The following is a 23,829-nucleotide window of genomic DNA, read 5'->3' on the forward strand; positions in this document are numbered from 1 at the left end:
TCCCAGACATGCTCAGCCCACACCCCTCAGTGTTGAGCGACTGCTAGGGCTGGGCTGTGGGTATCCTGAGCACCTGGACAGGTCTCCAGCTGTTTGTGATTATGCTTCTGTAATTTTTGTTAAGATCTTTAATAAAAAGCTGGGTCCATGCCTAGTCCTGAACTGCATATGAGCTGTCGCAGACCAAAGGTTTTAACTGTTTTTTTTTCTGGGCCAGGATATTGATAACTCCAGTGATGTTTGAAGTATTATGATGAATATACTTTGTACAACTGTCAATTGCTGCACTCTGAACAAGATGCTCAGAAAGTGCTTTTTGTATTATGTAAGTAACTATTAAGCTACTTATGTGAGACACCAGTAGTCACTAAAATCTGCTTCTGCTGACCAGTGTTACTCACACCTGAAAATTTCATCTACTGTGGACTCTGAACAGTTCTTAAAAAGGAGGCTTTTTTTCCCTTATTTAAGACAAAAGACAAAATCAAAGTAAAGTAGAAATTATCCTACGTATTAAATAAATAAAGAAACCTGCTAAGTAGCGATTTTACTTACTAAAAATTGAACTTATTTGCCTGAATGAGCACTGAGTTAGCTGGATTCACCATTAATTTTTCTCAACACAAAAAGCCAAGTTCAACACTCAAATGAATTCACACAGCTACCGTTGGCTGGGGACAGGATTGGCTCTGAGCAAGGAAACGAATAAACCTCTGCCAAGGGAAGAAAAACAGCCACATTTCAGAAACCGCATCACAGGAGCATTTCCCCACTGTGCCTGTGGTTGTGGTCTAATGGTTGGCTGAAATGAGGGAGAACAGAGAAGCATGAAATCAGAAGACAGATGTGTCTGCATGAACCAGGCAGCAAGAGATTTGCAGCACAGTGGCAAGGTGCCTCACTGACTGCACAGATATAAGGCTGAAACTGTGCTGAAAAATAAAAAAGTTTATTAATTCCTTACAATCATTTAAAGAACGATATACAGGCATGCTTTGTAAATATGGTCTTCTACTTTCTGAATCACAAGTATGCTTCTCCAAAACAGACACTGTGCTTCACTGTGTTTTCATTTGTACATATGTGAAAATAGATAACTTATTTTCTTTCTTTAGTTATCGTATATACCTGTTTTTAATACATTACTGAAGGATACTTTACATTGCTTTAGTAATAAGGAAAATAACATTAACTTTACATTCAAATATAACTTTCCAAGGTGAATTAACATTTAGTACATTCTGAAGATAGTGTTAGTACTGTTTATTGTTCCTATGTGAATGGAATAAAGCTGTGCAAAGTAGCAGGGAAAAAGCTTGCCAAGACCTCCAGGACAAAAAGTAGATTTAAACCACAGTTATTTAGCTAATTATCTACCAGGAAGACAATGGAGAATTCTGAGAGAAATGCTTATTTTTAAACATTCTGAACGATTACTAGACAAGACAGTGTTAATTTCATTCATATTTCAAGTTTGTTTTTTTTTTCAGGGGTGCAAAATCTTTTTCAGTTATTTTCATTGGAAGCACTCAGTATTAAGAGCTTCACTTCTCAATGTTCCTGACTACACCTGCAGATAATACTCAGCAAGTTCACCAGGCTCTAGGAAATGGTGCTGCAATGACAGCTGAGCTGCATTCCAGTGTAGGCACAGATCTAGGCACAGCGACTTACTTTTTTTGTGGGGTCTGTCTGAAGCTGCCAGACTTTACTTAACTAAGGGATAAAGAGGGCTATTTGCAGAAATGAAGCCCTCCCCACTTCAAATCCTGGCTGCACTGTCTAAATGCAAGGTGTCTGCAATGAAAATCTGCTTCCAGGAATGAGAGGTGAAATCCCAGCAGGGCTGGAGGGTATCTGTCTTGGTAATGATGAGCTCTGCCCTGTTTTGTGTACAGTACATCAAACCTCATGTAGTCATCTACACTGATGCCAACGCCTGTGGCCATGGATCTGAGAACAAGCAGTAGTCATTTGGCCTGCACTGACTGTGCATGTATTGACTGGTGAATTACCAGCGAGCGCAATAGCAGCTTCTGTGCATTGTGGTGTGATGCTGTGGTGGTGGTAGAAAAACAGGTGTTTCCATTGCTTTAGGTTTTCCTTCAGCACAGAACCATACTGCCCCACACTCCTACTATGCATATATACTGCAAACATTTTAATGTCATATTATGTGTATTAGAAATAATGCTTAAACCATTAATTAGTGTATAACCTTCCCCACTGTGAAACATTCAACCTATGCATGCTTGCCATGAATCTAATTACTTGCTTGCTGTGTGTGCTCTGCCTGTGTTGTGAATTTAGTGCACTATGGCTGCTTTTCTTTCCCACTTTCTTTATAAACAAATGCAGAACACTGCTGAGGCCGTGAATTCACTTAAAAAAAAAAAAAAAGTGTATTACGGATATGTAATAAAATGCAATCTGAGAAAATATGTTTTCTTTGCTAATTAAAAAATGCTATATAGACATTGCAGCTACTGTTTGGTGTCCTGGGTGGGTGTGCTTTCGCACTCATCCTTCTCTCCCCAGCCTGAACATTTGATCATCTACCTTGCTCAACCTTGGAGGGGAGCACATTACCAGTCACTTTCCTATTCAGGCTTGCCAGTGGAGAAACTGGCACGTTGCTCAGCAGCTGAGTTAGCTGAGCCAGTGCCAACTTAACCTCAGTGCTGAACGCTGTCTGGTTTAAGCCAGATTTTGGAGAAACTATCTCAAAACCACAGTATCCAGTATGATTGCTTATGCCTTGATGTCAAGAGACTTCTTGCTAATACAGACTACTATTTTGTCCAGCTTTGGGTGCTTCACTAAGATGACATCTTAGATGGGCTGTGTATGTATAATCCCTTAGTCACGAACTTACACACAAATCTGGAACTAGGAGTGAATTCAGTTGCACTCAGGCTCCTGACCTCTGTGGTTCAAGGAGTTTGGAAAGTAGTGGGGTCCACTGAACCTCCTGTCTCAATGGCAGGCTCTCCTGGTTGAGTGTGTTCAACCCTCTCCTCCAAGAGGTAAATACCTAAGTGTACCTTGCCATCTCAAATTTTGTTTAGATGCTATCTTATTGACTCTCCTATGAGTGAAGTATATAATTCTATCTAAAACAGATGCTTCATCATCTTTTTTACACTTACCTCATTCTAGAATGTTGTTTCTAGCTAAGATTTCCTCTTAATTCTGAGTTTTCTGTACTGTTCAGTGCAATTGTAACCCTTATGCATCAGTCAGCCATCACTTTGCCCTGACAATGTCTTTGGAGGGGAAGGAGAAACAGAAATGAATTACGGACACACAGTGATGTCTGAATACATTTTAATGACAAGACCATATATGAAGAAAGTACAGTCTGTGTTCCGAATAACAGGAAAAGACAGGGCAGAGAAAAGGCAGGGTGGCTGAGCTTGTGCTCTGCTGGTGAGATCATTTTTGCCACGTGGATTTTGCAGTGGTTGCAGCAGCATGAGATAAAGTACTACCTGGTATCAGTTATTTAAAGTGAGGGGGTGGCTCCTTTAAGATAGCAAGCCACCCAGTGGTTCTTCTGCCTGCTTAGATCTCATTACAAATAACTCTGGAGATGGCATGTGTGGGCAAGGTTCCCCTGCCATGAGACAAGGCATGGTCCTTCAGAATTCCCTCTGAGCACTCGGGAGCACTGTGCATCCATGCCCTGCAGCTACCTGCATGTCTCCTTTGCACACCTCACTGCCAAGCACTTCTGAAAATCTCAGGCTATATATGCTATTCTGTTTCCCAGTTATATTGGCATTGACTCATGAGATGAGAGAAGCCTCACCAAACTAATTAATTAAAAAAGCCACTGCAGCATTGCAAGAAAAAACATGCCTTATGAATAAAACACTCCAACTTCCTTTTTATATCCATCCTCTCCAATTAATGGCATCTGCTCTGTGAGTATGCCAGCGTATCCTGTGGTGCTTGTCTGTAATGACAGCAAATTGAAAGTTGAAATTTCTTTTTAAGGAAGTTGTATTAAAGGTTTTCCTTCTTCCAGTCTTGACTGTTTTTGAAAATAAATCCATAGCTGTAGGGATGCCAGATAACTCAGTAAAACCTGCAGACTCCTACAGCCTCAAAACAGATGCTGCTGGTTTGGAATAGAAGGGAAGGGAAGAAAGAAAGACCAGCATGAAAGACCAGGAGAAAAAGAGGAAAAGGTTTGAAGGAACTACAGTGAAAGAGGTAAGTTGAAGACAGAGCCACAATGAAATTAAAGTTATGCTTATAAATAAATAATATCATGATTTTCCCTGTAGCACAAAGCTGTGAGCCTTCTGATGGAATAAACTTACTGCCATCTGCATTTGCTTATGGGAACTGAATGTAGAGCATGGAACATTCCTGAATATATTAATGCTATCAACTGTTCATAGATTAGCATTTGCTGTCAAAGAAACACTTGAATTAGAGGAGGAAATGACCTGTCATACCAGCTTTACAAGACGCCATTAAACTCTGTGCAGATCCACTGCAGGCAAGTAAGTAACTGACCCAGCAGTGATCTGAGAGCATAGCAAAATCTTATCTGCAAGCATAGATCCTGTCTGTGCCTGCAGGCTGCATACTCAGTTTACAGCCAAAGCTGAAAACCCTTTGAAAGATGGCCCTTTAGGTCATACCCGATGGTCTCTTGTCTGTCAACGATTTTTCCCCTACAGGATAAAAAAAAAAACTCTGAAGAGTTTTTTTCTAGTGCATGCTTGTCTGATTTTGTTGCGTGTTTTTAGATTTTTATTTTATTCTATTTTATTTATTTATTTTTGCTGTGACCGAAAAACAATCTGTGGGAGAGGCTAGATAATCAGATTTAGCCAGTCTCACTGCTCTTATCTTGAAAATAACTCAAAATATAGTTTTATACTGCAACTCATTATCATAGTATCTAGCAATCTTTCATACTAAGCAATGACAACAGTGAAGTCCCTAAAGCAATTTAAAGAGCCTCTGGCATTTTCCTTTTTTTATTGTAGATCTTTACTTGGGTTAAGGTGTATGATTTTTAACTACTATGATTATAAGATTTTAACAACTTTATTTTTCATATTCCAGCAATTTGGGCCAGGAAATCTGGGGAGGGATAAGAGGAAATGGGGAACTGATGTTACTCAGCACAAGGCAGGGTAGCTCTCAGAGGGAGAAGAAAGTCTCTTTCAGATTTTATTGTTGTTTCCTAAAGAAGGTCAGATTATAATCTCTTCTGATTGTTTTCTATGCCTGGACTCCTAAGAGGAATGCTTTCTATCCACACTCTCATAGGCTTTGCTGTGTGCTTTTCAGCTTGGCATTGCTATAAAATAGCTCTTTCCACAGTAGTCACTCTACTCTCAAAACATTCGCATACATTTATCGCTTCTCTTCAAAAGTGTTGCACTGTCAGTCTTGAGCCTCTTCAGTTTAAAATTTTACCTTGGCTTTCTCAGTGCTCAAGGATTTTTAATTTACCTGTTTAAACCCTGAAAATTCACTGATTTGCTTCCTTTCACTACCTCTGTTCTTTCCTTCCCTATCAACATAAACTTTAAGTACTCTGCTATGTAAATCCTAAGGCATTTAGAACTATAAATTTCAGACCTGATAAAGGAAGAAACCTTAATTTGTTAAAGTATTTACATTAATGAAAAACTGCAGACTGGAAGAGATGTATAAACCAGTTGATTTATAAAATAATGAAGCCAGATATTTGAGATGATTCTAGAGGTCTAAGAATAACAAACAAGGCAAAAATTGCTTTCTTTAAAGGAATAGCTGCTAACTAGAAGAATAAACATAACAGATTAGGAAGGGATTAGTGGCACACTGGTAAATGGATAGAAGACATGCAGGCAATCTAAAAATATTTGATTTTTTCCCTTGTTTTTGCTTATTTTACATTAATAAATTAGTCCATGGGAAGTCATCCTTCATTTGGAATACTGGAACTGACGGGAATCCTAGCTAAAAGAACTGGCCTAAATTAACTTTCAGAATCTAAGTATGAATCACATAACCAGGAGCAAAAAGAATACACAAACTAAATTAACTTGGGTGTGGTCCATGTTAAGTCATGGATTCATAGGCTTGAAGTTAAACAGTTTTTCTGCTAGACCTCTTTTGGTATGTAACTGCTCAGAAACTCTCTGAAACAGAAGTGCACAAGTGTTCAGAGGTTTTTCAAGCAGTCGAGCCTTTACTTCCATTCTATGTCTTGGTCATGAATTTTCACACAAAGTACAATTAAAAATGAAATACACCATTCTATTTAGTGAACTCAAACAAGTTTCATTAAATTGTTTCAATTCCTATCTAGGTTCTTAATGAGGGAGTAATGGTAAGTGTTAATCCGTTGGCTATGCAAAGCACACAACTGCACAGAATTGGGCAATGCTTGGTATTTACAAGTTGTCATTGGTAATGAGGACAGTAGAGTACTCTGAAGAAGTACTCAGCATGCTTTGGAACAATATTATGATTAGAATGAGAATCTGTCCATAAAATCAGTTCTTGTTCTTTGAAAAATTTACATAAAAAATCATTGGTAAAATGTAGCCGCCTTTTGCCTCTTAAAAACTTTTGCTGGAAGTTTTTAGGTGGGCAAGGGATTTCTATATACTCCACAGCCTGTTTTTGGCAATTCAAACACTCATGTCCTGAACAGTGATGACATGTACTAAGCGCTAGTTGAATAAGTAGAGAAAATTCCAACAGCCAAAATGTACATGCCTAGGAATTCTAGAGCAAAGTCAGAGCTTCTTGCTGGGTTCATTACATGGACATTTTCTAAAGGACTAACTTCAATTTAGCTGCCCAAACACAGATATCTAGTGCATTTGAAATGTGCTAGGAAGATTGAGACATGCATAATACAGGTAAACAAGCCATATGGATCTAAGACCCATGCTCTCCTGAGACAGCACCTGGAGGTGAGTTGAGTTCTCAAACATAACATACAACCTTAAGGTTGTGTGTCACGTTAAGAAATCTTAGGTTAAATATCTACATGTTGATATCTAAATGCATCTTGAGTTTCTTAGATTCACATATTAGTTGATAGTGAATAAGGCAATACTAGTGGTGCCTAGAAAGTAAACTGGTTGACTTGTCAATAAACAGCAAAATCAGTTGTCTAAAACAGGGATCTAGTGCCAGTTAAGGTGCCAAGTGTATCCTGTTTGTTCTGTGTCACATCTGAGAGACAAATGTGGATGTCTTAAATGCCCTAGGCCATCTCAAATGGCAGTAGATGCCTATTTTATTCCACTGAGCCAAGCCATGTGTGTTTCTTCAAGAAGAACTTAATTGAGGGTGAATTTAAGATGAACTAAAGGCAAATTTAAAGGCAAGTCTTGCCAGGGAGCTGAGCATCTCCTGTATTTCTATGATTTTCTCTCATCCCTGGACGGAGATCCTATCTTGGATGTCTTAAGTGAACCTGCAAAACAGCACTTGACACCCTTTAAATTGACAGTTTCACTACATGCAGTTAACACATCTAATTTCATACTTAACAACTCGTCAGCTCCTGTTTAGGCTCCTACATCCTGTGTATGAAACAGTGCCTTGTCATTTAAGTCTAATATGGTAATTCAGCCTATTTGCTTTTCAGTAATACGCTCCTTCCCCTTGACTTTAAGAGACACACAGAAATGAACTCTAATGTGAGACCAAAGGCATGAACATTGAAGTTAACAAAAGAAAATTGAAAATAATTAACTCCTTTTCTTTATGTTTGAAATGAAGTATATGATCTTAAGACTTCTTACACAAAGATCAATTTAATTTTAACATTGTCTTGTTTAACATGCTTCTCAACAGAGAAAAAAGCCCTGCTGTCATAGTTTTTCATCAGTTACATCTCTATTGTGGTTGTGTTTTTCTTAGCAATTTTGAATTTTCCAAACTACAGTGACAATTTATCATTTTGAAGTGATGTTATCACTCAAATTAAACCTATAGTTTTTGTTTTCTAGGGAAGCCAAACAAAAATAGACAGCTAGTTTTCTATATCAAGAAAATACTCCTTCATAGATGACAGGAAAAAGAGGTTTAGTGTTTGGCATATTAGAAGCTGACTGTGGTTATATTTCAAAGAATGAATGCATAGGGTAGAAATGTGATACTTGTCAGGTTCCTAATACAATAACATATTTCAAAGCTGCACAGTTCAATTCACCTTGAAGGTGCTTTATAGGGCTTTACCCAGACCTAGAAAGAGGTCTGGTTCAATGCACATCAAAATGGTGGGAGTTTCATGGTGGAAACACAGAACAAAATTCAATCTTCTCAAGGACAAACCTAGGCAACATCTTTAGGATGTATCAGTGGAAAATGATAGTATTCTAGCAACAAAATCAGACTTTTTTTGTTTGTTTCATGTTGTACTTATTTAAATCTGACAGTTAAAAATCTGCAATCGTACTTGGAAATTAGGCATCCTACTCTTTCCACTGAGGTTCCTGAGCTATATCAAGGGTTGACCATAAGAGGTATTCAGTAAGAATAAACCCATGCTCTGCAGCTGCAGCTTTCAACCCCAGAAAAGATGAGGTCAATGGGAAGAATTAGTGGTGGTGGGACAAGAAGAGGGCATCTCTAATGTAAGACCTTATTCCTGCAGCAGCAATCTCTGCCCTTTCTAATATTCCTTGTGCCCAGACAGAAATTTCAGCTACTGATGATGACAAGTTACTGAAAATGATTATTTTTTTTTTTTTGTAAGGTAATACTGTCATCTTCATCATCAGTTTTTCCTAATTTTTTGCTTCTGATTCCTTCACTGTACCAGAGCCTGCCAAACTTTTTCAGTATAGCAGTCTCTTATCCTGGAAGTCATCCCACTGAAATGCAGTAGGAGTTCCTGTGCAGAAAGATGCTATTTATTTCACTAAAACCATTTAGAAGATGAAGGGTACTTGTGGAGTAGGGTAAAGCTCCACAACTATTATTGAGACAGCAGCATATGCAGCAATTTGGCTGTGACATTAAAACTGTGCACTCTGTGCACTCAGGCGAATGACACTGTTAGACCGATATTGCCCAACTTCTGACAATTTTCCAGCTTGTGCAGCTGTTGGGAACATATGGGCTTTAATGTTTCTGTGGTTAGTGATTCTATCTCTTGCTCTTCCTTGCACACACGCACACACAGACACACACTCCAGTCTGACTCTACTGAACAGGCTGAATATTAAAATAATAGATTTGCTTTCAGACCTGGACCTGGAGTAATGGATTCAACTCACCTTAATTAGTGAATAAATTCATTGCCCTGGAACAGATCTGAATATATTGCAGGTCTGTGATCTGCTTCTTTGATACTGGTAAAGGTTTAGCTTGTGAATGTACTCAACCTAGATGCACAGGAAAATCTGAAAACTGATTGAAGGCGTATTTTACAGTTATGGAGACACTGCATATTAGCTGGCTACAGCAATTTAGATGGAAAGGTGGATGCTGCAAATTTCAGTGCTGATTAAACAGAATTTTGGCAGCAGAAGAAAGTGAATGCCCTGTTCTTCCAAATATGGGTTCAGTCCAATCTGGCTTTTAATTGCACTGCAATAGATTAGTAAATTATTCTAGTAAGTAATTAAAAGAAAATCCAACTAAAATCCTGCTGAAGGGAAAGCTGTGCCTTTTATTAACATGGTTTAAATTCATTTTGTTCTGCACTCTGTAAAGTATATAGCTATCAGTATTCTCAGCTTAGTTTGACAGAAATTGTTCAGAGTACTAGCTTGCTACCTGGGTCCCAATATGAATTTCTATTAATAACATTGATAAAATTGTCATCATGTTTTCAAGTTAGCAGACAATGAAACTGCATTAGCCTGTAGCATTACTTAATAATTCAGCAAAATTCAAATTTATAAGAATCTTGAGACTATTAGTAAGAAAACTCCAAAATGAAGCACGTACTCGAGGCAGCTATTTTCTCATGCCCAGATTTGAGATGCAAAAGAAAAAAATTCAACAGTCATATCTTTTGGCAAATCATGCTTTGGAGGGAAGAACACTAAAGAAAACAAACTGAAAGTTAATCTGATAGGTAAGTTATTTTGAAAAACACCTGAGAGGAATTCCTCTATTTGTGATTACAACAGGGAAAGAGATTGCAAGTAAGGCAACCAGCTCCTAAACTTCACTATATACTGCAATAAACTGCTTAAACAAACAAAACAAACAGAAAAAAAACCCGAACACACCTGTTGCCATGTAAAGGAAATGTAAAGGAAAAGTTGCTCTTGGAAAGTAAAAAGGTTTTCTTTTCAAACTATTAGTACTAAGATAGGGATCTGTTGATCACTTGTCACATCACAGTAATGCATTCATCAGTACAAAGGTACAGCTTTTGAAGAAGCTATTGGATAACAAAGTGGAGTATGGAAAGGGATATTCTACAAGAGAAAATAGATCAAGAGACAACTGGAAGGCTCGTGTAGCTTTAGGTTTGGAATAGGGCACTAAGACTAACGGGATCTTAAATATACTCTCCTGTTTAGTTATTGGTATCCCCAAATGGCTTTCTTGTTCTCCTTTTGCTTCTACACAAATGTGTGCATCTGTTTACAACATCCTAATTGATTTTTCTAGTTGTGGGTTTTATGGCATTATATCTATCCTGTGTACAGCAGGTACAATGCTGAAAAAGAAGCTGAATCTGTCATTTAAGCCAACTGCTTTCATACCTGTATCTTTCTTTCACCCACCATCAGAAGTACTGTCTGTAGAATATAAGCTTGTTTCACAACAAGAGGATAATTTCCAAAACATGGGAACAATGACAAACAAATGAGAAAGATCTACCCAAACCATTAATGGCAGGATGCTGCATGTACGCATTCCATGTCTTAATATAAAATTCTCAATGGAGCTCTGTTTCTTACTGATTATATGCAGCCACTAAGTCTTACATTAATGAGACAATTTTAGCAATTATCTTTCAAAGTCCATACAGCTGTGATAATTCCAATATTTATCTGCTTCTCTGCCATGATTCAGTGTACAGTTTATTTGGAAACTCCATCTCATTTTGAAAACTGCAGTAATCCAGTAAAGTTCTCAATACTGGACAGGGAATATTGAAGGAAAGGAGAGTGGAGGAGAGGGGAGGGGAGGGAGCAGCAGCAGCAGCAAAAATACCCCAAAACCAAACACAAATTGAATGTAAGTCAGTATGGTGACCTAAGCAACTGCCTTAATTTGATTGCTGCAAGCACAAGATCAGACTCCATTAATCATATCCCTGTCTCTTTTTTGACATTAATATATTAAGCAGATTTATGTACATTTTTCTTCACAAAAATCTCTCACCACCCTGTAGGAAGCACCACTATTATATGTAATTCTGCGCTGACAGACCTTTCTAGCTACTGAAAATTCTGAAATATCCCATCTTTTCTATGACAATAGTTAGCCAGAAACTGCAATGAAAAAATGTGCCTTGAACAAGTTTGTTCACGTTTATCCTGCAGTGCACAGCTTTCAGTAAGCAGTTTTAGTCTTTATGTGATATATTTATTTTTCAGATTGTTTCATCTTCTTTGATTTGATGTTTAAAAATCACCCATGATTTTAGTAATATCTCTTTATATTGTTCACTTCATGGAAATTAATCTCCACGGCCTTCAAAGAAACAGACATCTCTGATTTTCCTATATTTCATCTTTCCCCACTGCAATGAAAAGGGTAGACCTCACTTGTTGAAAACAGAAGATTTAGAACTGGAAATAACTTTCATTTGGTCATCTACAATTTTTCCACTGAGAATTGCTATCTTTTAAAAGGACTTTTGTCCAACAAACAACAAACAAGTCAGGCTACACAAAGGTTGAGGAGTAAGAGAACAAAAGCCATGAGAGTTTCCATTCTCTGATTGTTGTAAAAGGTTTTTCTTCATTTAAGAGCATCCTTAGTAGTTTGTCTTCTATTTTTCTTTTTTTTTTTTTTTTTTTTTTTTTTTTTCCCTCATATTCCCTGCAGAAAACCAAATAATCAACAAACAGGAAAAGTCTGAACTTTGCCATTATCCAGTTCACCTTCCATCTGGATTTAGTTTGGATTCTAAATTATATAATTCTGCCTACTGCCTTGATTTGTCTCTCTGTAATTCAGACACAGCCAACATCAGATTTATCTGAGTTAAAAAAGAAAAAAAAAAGAAAAAAAAAAGAAAACAGAAAAAAGGACAATTTTTTTGAAAGAATGTTTTTTAATTAAAGCTTCACTAGCATCAATGGAGTCATATAGTTTATAGCCAGCAGAGGAGATTAGATTATTTTGACCTTGTAAGCACTGTAGCTATTAGACTTGTTTTGTTTTTGTTCTATTTTCCTTGTATCCATGTAGCTTTTTTACTGAGCAAAAAAACATCTACTGTATTCTACAGCCTTTTAAACACAGTCGTGCAGGATAAGCCTTATCTGCAGGCATTTTTTTCTGACAGACAAATATTAAAATCAAATGAATGTGTTATTTCTACAAGCCTTTTTATTAGGAGTGAACTAGAGGAGATCACAGTATCTTCCAGAAAGTCCCTTGTGGGTTTAAGACAAAATCAATAAAGTAGTGGAAAACAATACCAGCACAATCTGTAGCCTACCAATAACTCAGGTTGGAATCAAGAGTTGAAATTATGACTGCCGGAAGCTTTCCTGAGGTGAAAATACATTAGAGTAAACAATTAACTGGATCATTTTGAACATCTGTAATTATCAAATTTTACTTGGAAAGACATATAATGCCTATGTTAATTATGTATATTATCTACTGTGGCCATTGCAATCAAAATTGCCTCACTGTTACAAAAACTTGCAGTTGATGGAAGTGGTAATATTTCTGACTTAACCTTAACTTCTACCTACAGTGTAAGTGGGTAGATGACTGTGATGTAATTATGCAATATATAAGAAGGAAGGTTTTAAATTCCCACTACTTACGTCTGCCAGTGACTCCACGTTTCCTACAGTTTACTTAGAATCATAGACTCACAGAATTGGAGGTTGGAACAGACCTTCAAGATCTCCAAGTTTAACCATCAACTTGACCTAGCAACACAATCATTAAACCATGTCCCTGAGTGCAATGTTCACGTGTCTCTAAACTATCTCCAGGGACAGGGACTTCACTGTTTTCTTGAACAGCCCATTCCAGTGCTTGACCACACTGTCCATGAAGAAATTCTCCCTAGTATCCAATCTAAACCTCACCTGGTGCAAGCTGAGACCATCTCCTTGCATCTGTCACTTGTAACCTGGAAACAGAGACTGACACTCTCTATAAAAGAGAGTAAAGATCATGAAGAACCATGAAGACAATAAATGACAGTTAATTAGTTGAAAACTCTAGGGTGCCAGCCAAATCACTATGTACACTTTATACTTCATATATGATGCAGAAATTCTGGTAAAAGAGGAAAAAATAAAATCTGAGCTTCTAAGATGTACTTGCTCTTGATGAAAGCTTGTTTATTTTGCATATGTTCCAAGCTGACACACAGCAAAGTGAACATACCTGTAATTTATCTTTAAGAATAGTCACTGGAAAAATAAAACCAAACCTAAGCTTGATTGGTCATTTTTTCGAAGACTGAAAATGTTATGGCAAGCATGTATGACAGGCCATTATGTTAAAAACCTGGAAATGTATTTCAAAAACTATTACTGTTTCAGGTGAAAACCCTTCCAATTTGCTAGGGTTCAAATTTTCAACTATTCATTCCTGAAATGAGACAAGATTAGCCAGAATGAAGCCAAACTTCTGATGTCCAAGTGACATCTTTGTAACTTTTACAGTTAATTCTTGCTTTCATCAGCCTTTTTATTACTGGCATAGATTTATTTAACAACATATTGTTTTAAATGTGTAATAATGTAATATATACAGTTTTTGTTTTTATGTGTATGCATGAGCATCCATATGGGCTGACGGAGGTACAAGGGAGCAGTGAAACAGGCTGTGAAGGCCTTTCAGTAGGACGTGGCTTAATATAAAGAAGATTCACTATCCCAGCCACAATGGATGCATTCCTACAGGTGCTGCTAAAACCGTTCTTCGACTCACAGTTTGCCTTCACCCCCAGTAAATCGGATCCCGGTGAGCAGAGGCTCTCTAGGCACCCGTGGGTGAGCGAGGTGCTCCTTTATCTCACATCTCCCTCTAGCGGGATGCGGGGGAAGAGTCAGCCTCCACCGCCCTCCTTGTCCGAACTTCCTCTTACTTGCTAAGCCTTGCTGTTGAGTAAAATTATACATTGTCTGTCATTCTTGAATGATTTTATATGATACGGCCATGCGTTAAAACTTCTTTAAATGAAAAAGATTATTTTTTTAACATTCTATTAGTGACTTATAGTGTGCTTTTTTTTTTCTTTTTTCTTTTTTCTTTTTTCTTTTTTTTTTTTTTTCTGAGTATTTCTGTTACGTTTAGATGTGGTCCGAATCTAAGGACAATATGGAGGCTCATATGTGCTGCCCTTCGGTGTTAGGTTAATTTGCTGCGACTGCAGATAATACTCTTTCAAGCCGCCAAAACTTAAGCCCTGCTTAGGACTGGGATGTTAATCCACCAGGCATTTTGCCCAGTAGCACTTATTCTTCTTGGCATAAATTAAAAATTGTGTCTAATATCAATCTGAAAACTTGTTTTGTGGAGCTGCACAGAAATGCAAGCATGTAGTAAAACCACTAATTAACAGTCATGTAATGAAACATTACATTTCAGCATAACATAGAGAATTAAGATAAAAATTTGGCTTGAAGACACACAAGTTTCTGGTGCTGAATTATGTTTTAGGCCTTTCTATACCACTGCAATAGCCCAGGAGCTCCAAGTCAGCAGTTGCTGTATCTGGAGGCACCTAATTTTCTGAGAAGTTCCTTAATTGCTTCCTGCCGTGAATGCGTACAAGCATGCTGGTCTGAGAGCATGAAGCTGCTTGATGTCTTTGTTTGTGTAAGGAAAGTGTCCTTCTAAGATAAAAAAGGAATTTGAATAGTTTTGGGAGGCAGAGGGGGGAAGGAGAGGATGGGTGTTTTTTATTTTTGTGACCATACTGATTCTCAGTGCAGTGCTAAGATCCTTTTACAAATCTGATCCACAAGGCTCATTGCTTTCCTGCATACTCTTGGTATCTTCAAGAACAAGATAGGCTATATTTGTTGTTCATTTTTTCATTGCCTTTTTCAGCTCTAAGTTGAAAACTGTTTAAATCTTAAGTATATGAGAATAAACCTTCCTGAGGACAACTCTGCAGGGCCAAAAGATGTTTCCCTCATTTTTAAGTACATACCATCTTAAATGCATTTCCCTAGATTTTCTGAGATTTCAAGAATATTCAGAGTAACTATATGCAATATGTGCTTAATTATCAATCACCTGTCCTTTGTTAAATGTAGAGATATCCACCACTGGGGAAAAATTAATTTTTTTTAAACTCACAGTGAGTTGTTACAGCAAAGACCAGAGGTAGAAATGAGACCTTTTTATGGAGACCTTGTAACACTTACGCCAGCACTTTTCAGATGTAGTCTGCAGGTCAATCAGATTGCAAGGACTTTTACAGTTTCATGCTGAGACTTTTACATTTCCATTTAAAAGGATAGTAGAGACCCTATTTGTTCTTGATGTAGGATTCCTACTGAAATCAAATGGTAATGGAAAGCAGGGAACAATAGTTGAATAAGTAAAGAAAAAAAATCACAGAAAGAAAAAATTCACACAGGTGCATCACTATCACCTGACTCTAAATGAATGCATAAAATCATCTGTGCCTTATGTAGAAGCTTCAGGAAATGATCCAAAGAGATTTTACTTCAGTTTTAGAATTTTCCTTGCAGTTTTTATTCTGTGTTGCATTCTTATACTGAGGATTATCCCTCATTTGCTGGCTCATTTGGCAAATCATGATCTTCCTTTATTAGTAAGCATTTCTAGCAGTTTCTTCTACATGAACCAGCTTAGCTGGCTTCATACTTCGACTATTTTTCTGGTTTCAGAAAAAAAAATTACCCAGAGATGTATAAACAGGGACTAAAGCAGTCTCTCTGAGATGCAGTAATCTCACAATTCCCATGCAGTTGCGCACAATGGGCAGCAAAAAGAGTTCTCAGTTCTCATGTAGTTTGTATCAGTAGTTTGCCCATTGGAAGTTGCCAGAAATAAATATGTTTTCTTTAACACCATGTTATTAATACTTACCTCATTTTTAAGGGTATTTTTGATAAAGATGTTAAGAAAAGTAAGTTGTTGGTGTTCAGGATCCTGAAGTTCCAAAAGCAAAAAATCATTGTGAAATCAGTTGTGAAAGTCTTTGGATTTCTGCCTTGTAATTTTCAGTTAGTGAAACCTTTAAAAATAGTTAAAGATATTACACTGGTTACCCAAATTTCACTTTTGACCACAAAATAAATTCTCATATATACATATACCAAAGATATTTACATATATGTTTCAAATATTATATATAGTATGTATAATCTTTTCTACCTGAAAATGTGAGACTCTGAAGTGAAATTGAGGCTTATTGAAAACAGCGGGGAAAGAAGATACTTGCAAGGTGAAAACCTCACTTTCTGATAGTGGTTTGAGTGCTTAGCTGGGTGAAGAGAAGTCAGACAATGTTTTTTCCCATGGAGATTGCTTCTGTATGTGGTATTAAATTGCTAGCAGCACTAATACAATACCATCTCTCAGTCATTAGACAGAGTTTCTTTGGCTTGTCATTCTATGCATGAAGGAGAGTTCCCCTGGGAGAGATTTAATTCTATTCCTGGCGTTTCTGGGCATGGTCAAAGAAAACCAGAATAAAACTGGCAGTTTTAACAACAGAGTGTAGCGCTCAAGTTCTGGTCCAAACAGAACTCTACGAGCATTCTGTAAATATTCTCACTTTTTTTTCTGTTTGAATTATTTCTTTGATTGATAAACTTTTAAATTTATTTTTATTTTTTATTTTTTCCAAAATAATGCAGCTTTCTCTACAGAAACAGAAGATGTGCATTTTTTCCTTCAGCTTGGAAAACTGTAATTTTGAAGTTTATAGCCTCAGCAGGGTTTGCAAGCAAATTGATCTCTGCTGGGGCAAGACTGGCCTCAGCTGGGAAGAACTGTGGGAAGCCCAGCAAGGACTTGTTCCAAAAATATGGCAGAATGTGAGGGTGGTAGGGGAACCTCTAGTTTTTGACAGAGCTAGGGTGAGAACTGGGCTTTGGGTAGCACAGCACAGTGCATATGTCAGCACCACACTAAGCCAAGCACTGCAAGCACTGCCTGGACTTTGCAGAGGTTCAGCAAATGATAAAGCTAGTCAAATGACAAAGTAACTATAGAAGGAAAGAAATCATAGAAGGAGATGTGCACCTCTATTCCATGTGTGTAAAGTAGGAGCTATGTTCATAACACATAAATCAATCTAGGAAGCACTCACTTATATAAGGACACTTGTGTTAACATCATCACTTGTGTGAACATAGGAGTTAACATCTGACTAGCTTTGCCTATGAATTTCTGCTTAGCTTTCAGACATTAATTTGCAAGATAGGATCTTTGTTGACCATGATAAATTAATTACTACATTCCTATCCTCTGAAAATATTTTGTAAATATGGAACAGCATGAGATTATTGGTACCCATTTTGTTTTTTCACTGTAATCACATTTTCAGGAACTATGCTTATGGATAATACACCAGTGTTAGTGTTGAGGGCAGGTAACTGAAAGGATTTTTCTTTTGAATGCCATCTCAGACAGCTGTAAAGTTGCTGGGCTTTATTATTCAAAGTTTACATGTAGAAGTTAATCCTTCTTTTAATGCTCAGTACATTGCAACTACTTTTTCCTCAGTTTATTCTGCTGGTTTTAGGTTGTGCAGTTTTAGAATGCTTTTGACATAATGTTGTTTGCGTTACAGTTTAATAACTGAAAGATATTGTTTTTTCTTATGTGATGCTTTTCCCTTATGCATCATTCATGCTTGTTCAACAGTTTTAGCAATAGCTAACAAGCACTTCCTAGCCTGAACTGTCAAGTCAGGAATTTTTGCATTCTTTATGCCCAGTTCATACATGCCACTGAATTGCTGATACATTCATAATGACTTTTTTTGTTGTTGTTGTTGTTCAGTTTTAAAATTTCTGAGAAATTAAACAGATACATGCACTTAAATTCAGAGCAGGCTACTGAAGTTGGTGTTCTTTACCATCTGGGAAAAGGACTCATGGATTATACTGGGAGATTCTTTTCTGGGAAAATCTTACTAAAAACAGAAACCGCTGATTTCAGTACATGCATTTTCCAGTTGTTTTCCCATAGCTGTTCTTCTGGGAGCCCCTTAATCAGTAGCATTTTTTAATCAGTTTGTATTTTTACCAGCTGTCATCCCTATTAATAGCACTTATTTGATTTCACGTAAAGTTTCTTGATGTTCAGCTCTTTGCAGACCCTTTCATGTCTACAATGCTGCTAATCCTGCAGACATGCAAACAAAAGGAGCAATTATGTTCCTCAAATTATTCGGCTGGCATATATGCAGTGGTACAAAAAATGGGGACAGACTGGAAAATAAGAAGGAAGCCTTGAAATGTTGATACTCTCAGATAGCCCTGCGATGCCATCAAGAAACTCACCAGGTGTGCCTCTGTCCAGTCGGGAACATCCTAGGCACCCTGCCTCTGTCGGAAATCTGGTTAAATAATGTATTTCAGGCCCATTCTCTCAGAAGATCATAAATTTCTAGTCTGCATCCCCCCAAAAAAAACTTAGTAAGAAAATAGCCAGCCCTCTGTTTCCATGGCAGTCATATGGGGAGAAGACTTTAAAATATCCAACATGAAATGTCTGCAGGTAAGTGAATATGTTTACTCAGCCAAATGCACATGAACTGGATACTCTGAAAATACTTTATCTAAAGAAAAAAAAACTGCATCACAAGCATTTTATAATCTTGTGATGAACAGAAAAATAAAATGAAATTCAAATCTATGTAATAAACTGTAATGAATAAATAAATAATAACTACAAACAGTTCTCTGGTTTTGTTTTCTTTTTTGTTTTGTTTTATGAAGAAAGCAGTAGGAAAAAAAAAAAAGGACTCTATTCCAAATATTAAATGATTTGTAGAGTACCATAAATAAAATGTTCATTTTGGTATTCTGGTCTTACTTTGGGTTAGACTTCAATATTCGCTGGATATTCTGAATATAGATAGAAAAACTGAGATTTTTTTTAATTTTTTCACTGTTGCTTTTCCCAACACAGCCAAAACAAACAAACTTTCTGCCCCTCACTTCACGTACATGTAGAAAACACATCAATCTCTCCAGGATTTCAAAGACTACCACATCAAGTCAGTTGCTGTTTGTAAAGCCTGGATAAGAAGTATTACATTTTTTGTCAAAACCGTTCACTTTCTCTAAATATCAATAGTACAGTGCTTACTGTATGACCAATTTTCTATTCAGTAATAAAGTATTTTTCATCAGTAAATGTTCATACATACATATTCTGAAATCTTGTTTTATTTCAGTAATAACATTTTTAGTCATTCCAAGACCCCCACTAAAATTTAAGGGCTGTTTTTTTTAAAGACTGCGTTACTTTCACACTATATTACTCAATGTTATGAAAACTGGAAATAGCCATATTTCTTTAAAAAAGAATGGGTTTGTTCCATCCTTTGGAACCAAATGACTTAAAAGGTTAAGCACCAATACAGGGAAATAATAGATCACAAAATACCATAAGACCATCCCAATGTAGGATTTATGAAATTGAAATGTAAAATGAAATAAACAAAAAGCTTAACTGACATTGAAGGTACAATATAACTCACGTTTATTTTCATTGTGTACAGAAGGTGGAGCCAAATTCATAAGGATCTCAGAGCTCATACTTTTTTTTTTTTTTTTCCTGTATGGTTTTCCACTGCCTTTTTAGAGGGCAGCTTGTTCTGAGGAGGTAATGATCAGTTGCAATGTTGGAATAAATCCTTTAAGACCAACTTTTCTGTCTTTAAGCTGCCTGTAAGGAGCTTTAGAAGTTTCTTGGCTGAGCTGAAGAGCTACCAAGCCTCCACATATTACCCTTCTCCCTTTCTATCCATTAGTCAACAGCGAGCCAGGAATGAATTCACGTTTCTAAATGTAACATGGAAACACGAACAAGTGAGTTTCATATAGAAGCTGTGGCATCACAAAGCACAAAAAGGAGACAACCCAAAATTTAAGTACTCTATCTTCCTCCTCTGTGATCCTCATACATTTTAAAAAGAAAATCCACTTAGCTGTTTTAAGTGCTAGCTGATACTACAAAAAGAAACTAATGAACAGGGCAAAGCAATTTTTTGCTTAAAAGATGTAAACAGGCACTAAAGTACAACTCCAAATCCTGGTTGTGTCATGAGCTGCCTATGACTAAGAAGAGCTCCTAATATTCTCCTTGACAAATTCTTGTATCTGTAAAAAGTGGTGAGCTTAACTTGTTCTGTGTTAATATTTATAAAGCACTCTGAGATTCTAGACAAATGGCTGCATAACAGAGCAAAATATTTTGAGACTAGTGACGATGTGCTTAATACTGTGAATTGGACTCAGGTCTGATGTCATCTGTGACTTCTCCACAACTTCATCTGAGGTGCTTCAGTCTTGATATGTTTCTAACAGGATCCCTTTTAAAATAACAGCTTTTGGGAGATTTTTTCTTCTTCTTTTTTATTTGGCAAGGAGATCAGTAAAAGCAGGATTTGTCTTGTGCTGACTCAGCCTCTTTTTCCCTAGTGAAATAGTCCCCCAGCCAATGGAATCTGAGAGAGACCAGTTTCAACAAGGATTAGCAAGCGTGCTCACTAAGAGAGGAAGGATCTCGTGACTATCCTCCTTTTTATTATTAATATCGCTATTGTCAGAAAATATTCTCTTACATAGTGTGTGCTGTGCCACAAAGTGCAAGTAGCTACTGCCTTAATGAGTAGGAACTGCCTTTGCTTTGAAGAAGCCGTGAGAGGACGGATCTGTTTTGCAGAGCCAGCAGTGCCAGGCACAGGAGCTTCCCATGGGCTCCATCTCAGCCTCTCCAGCTGACAGAAGAGGCAAGCACTGTGGCCAGCAGCTTCCAAGCAATATTACATTTCTATGTGATGTAAGTTCCTTAAGCAAGCGAAAAACCACTGGCTGCTTTAAAAAACATCATTAGTCTGCACATATATGTGCTTAGGTAATCAAGAAATACCACATTATTGTTCCTTGGATATTCTGAGAAGCTTTACCTCAACAGGACAGGAAACAGGGCCACGCATTATTCACAAGCCTGTTCTGAAAGCCAAACGTGTAAGAAGGGATATCGATGAAAATGTGCTGAGGCTTACATGCCATCTTGGGACGTGGGTGACTGCACAGCTGCTTTGAAAGGCTCCCAAGAAAATCTGTATTACATATGTATATTCATTTCAGTTCACCATACAGTTCATGGACTCGTCTCCCAAATTGCACAGGATGAGGACAGTACTGTGCATGGGAGTGCTGGGAAGTGAATTTTGCAAGCAAATTGCAAACAAGTGAAGGCGTGCTCTTTGTCTTAAGAACTCCATAAATCACAGACATCCCTAACTGGGAGTAGACCGTGAACCCCACTGGTATCAACAGGAAATTCTGTAATGGTCAAAAGACTGGAGAGTCTTCCAAATGAAATATTCACAGGGATTTTCTGGGTGATTCAGGTTACTATAATATTTCGGAGAAAATATTTGGGGAAGAGACAAGGAAAAAAGTTTTTTGTATAGAATTCTGTATTTATATTCAGGTAACAAATAGAAAGAAAACAATGGAACGGGCTGTGAATTAACCAAAAATCTATGTCAAGGGCTGAAAAACTACATAACCCACTGGAATCTCTTTTGATAAGAAGTGCGTAAAAAAAGTAGCAGCAGTATTATCTTTCATTTATTGCACCAAGGACTCATGTTGGTGTGTGAAAGCCCCGGGCAGAGGGAATGGACAGAGCCTGGGCTCTGGAACTGCATCTCGGTTGCAGTGTACGCATGCCCACACTGGCTGTGCCGCAGGCTGCCTAACAAACACAAACAGGTTCTGCAGTCCTGGCCCTGCCATGCTGAAATGTTGCTTCACAAGACAGTATCATTTGCTCCAAAAGGCAGAATGTCAGTGGAAGGCATGATTAGCCTCAGAGAGCTCTGGGCCCCCAAACCTTCATTTCTGTGGTGTCAAGCGCCTGTACTCTGCAATATAAAGCTTAAAATTGAAGTGTGATCTTTTTACCCATCTCTCAGTCTATAATTAAGAACATTGCTCCCCTGCTTCCCTGCTGAACACAGCTTCAGCTGAGGAGGGGCTGTGTGAACGTGTGAAGACATTTGTTCAGTCTGAAAAGCTTCTCCCCATTTGCGGTGCAAATAAGTGTGAGACTCTTTGGTCACCTTGTGTAATTGTAGATCCCTGCAGTGTCTGAAGCTGAGTGTGCTCTGGTAATAGGCTATGTGATCATGGACACATACTTCCCATCTACAAAAGACATCTTCAAGGCATTTTTGTCGGGACTCATAATTCTTGAGTCTTCACTGTATCACAGTGAAGGCTTGAAATACTTTCCCTTTTCATGTGGATAATGCTGTATCAGAGCCAAGTCTTATGTTCATTACTGCTGCAAAATTATTCATCCCTGACATATGCGTTTTACTCGTGTAAAGTGGACTCGATGAGCGCTGGGCTTCTCACAAACACTTTTTGTTTATTTAAGAGGAGAAATACTTCCAGGTGCTTCTTTAAAAACAGAATGCTTCAATAATTGCAGGGCCTATGCAGGAAGGTGCAGAGAAAAATGCAAGACTAGGCACGCTAGGCCCTCTGATCTTTGGGAGGGAATGATAGCACTCTATGGTACCGTGTTATAATCTAAGGCAGGGAGAGTGTTTTGTTCTGCTGGGTTTTGTGCTTTTTGTTTTTGTTTCACCTGGAAAACTGCTGCTTTCCAAGGGGAGTTTTTCAGCACCAACACAAACAGTACCAAATCTCCCTGTCTCAGCATGCTGCCACATTGTTGGTGTTTCGTGCTTTGTGCCAGAATAACCAGAACTTCACAGGGCAGCAGCAGCAGCGATGTGTGTGCCTTGCTCTCTACCCATACCACATTCAAGAAGGCAGTGAGGGTCTATGACTGTTACGTATTTTACCATTTTTTAATTCTGAAGAAGTAACCAGCATCTGTTAAGCACAGAGCTCCATTTCTTCCTTGCCACTTTCCTTCTTCTCAAAACATAAAGAAAAAAAAATGACCTTAAAACAACAATCAGAGAAGATAAAGAAAAGGTTTTATTCTGCCATGTGACTTCAACAAATGCAAAAACTTAAAAATGCTGTCAGAAATAACAGGCGGTGTCTAAGCAAAGGGAACCAACGTCTCTGTAGTTGAAGAAGGTAATAGGAAGGTGGAAAGCTGCAGTGCATCGTCTCTTCTTCTCACACAGGAGGCAGTGTGGTCTACTGCAAATGCACCAGAGCAAAAATTTGGATCGTGAGTCTCTTTCACAGCTCCAGAGCTCCCTGCTGAGCTTATCTACAAAGGCCTTGTCTTGGTTCTTTCATCTGGTGAGTTCTCTGTGAAGAAGAATTAGGTACAGGCTTCGAAAATTGAGATGGGATATCTATGTTGTGTTATAGAGTACAGTGTTGATTACTCCAATAACAGATTGTAAGAAGGAGCTTTATTTGTGATCCTCTCAGTGGCCACTTCTGGACTTCTCCCTTTTCTTACATCCTTTAAAGAGAAAAAACAAAAACAAAAAAAAAAAAAAAACAAAAAACAAAAAAT

General features: G+C 37.7%; 1 long non-coding RNA gene across 1 annotated transcript in view; it reads right to left on the bottom strand.

The window, feature by feature from the left end:
• LOC125688981 (uncharacterized) overlaps positions 1–13,037 on the bottom strand; it is a 30,228-nt gene extending 17,191 nt beyond the window's left edge. Inside the window, exon 1 of the long non-coding RNA XR_007374986.1 lies at positions 12,951–13,037. This is a non-coding gene — a long non-coding RNA (uncharacterized LOC125688981). The remainder of the gene's footprint in view (positions 1–12,950) is intronic.
• Between the last annotated feature and the right edge of the window lie 10,792 nt (positions 13,038–23,829).

The sequence above is a fragment of the Lagopus muta genome, chromosome 2 (assembly GCF_023343835.1).
Source record: "Lagopus muta isolate bLagMut1 chromosome 2, bLagMut1 primary, whole genome shotgun sequence".
NCBI classification, from domain to species: Eukaryota; Metazoa; Chordata; class Aves; order Galliformes; family Phasianidae; genus Lagopus; species Lagopus muta.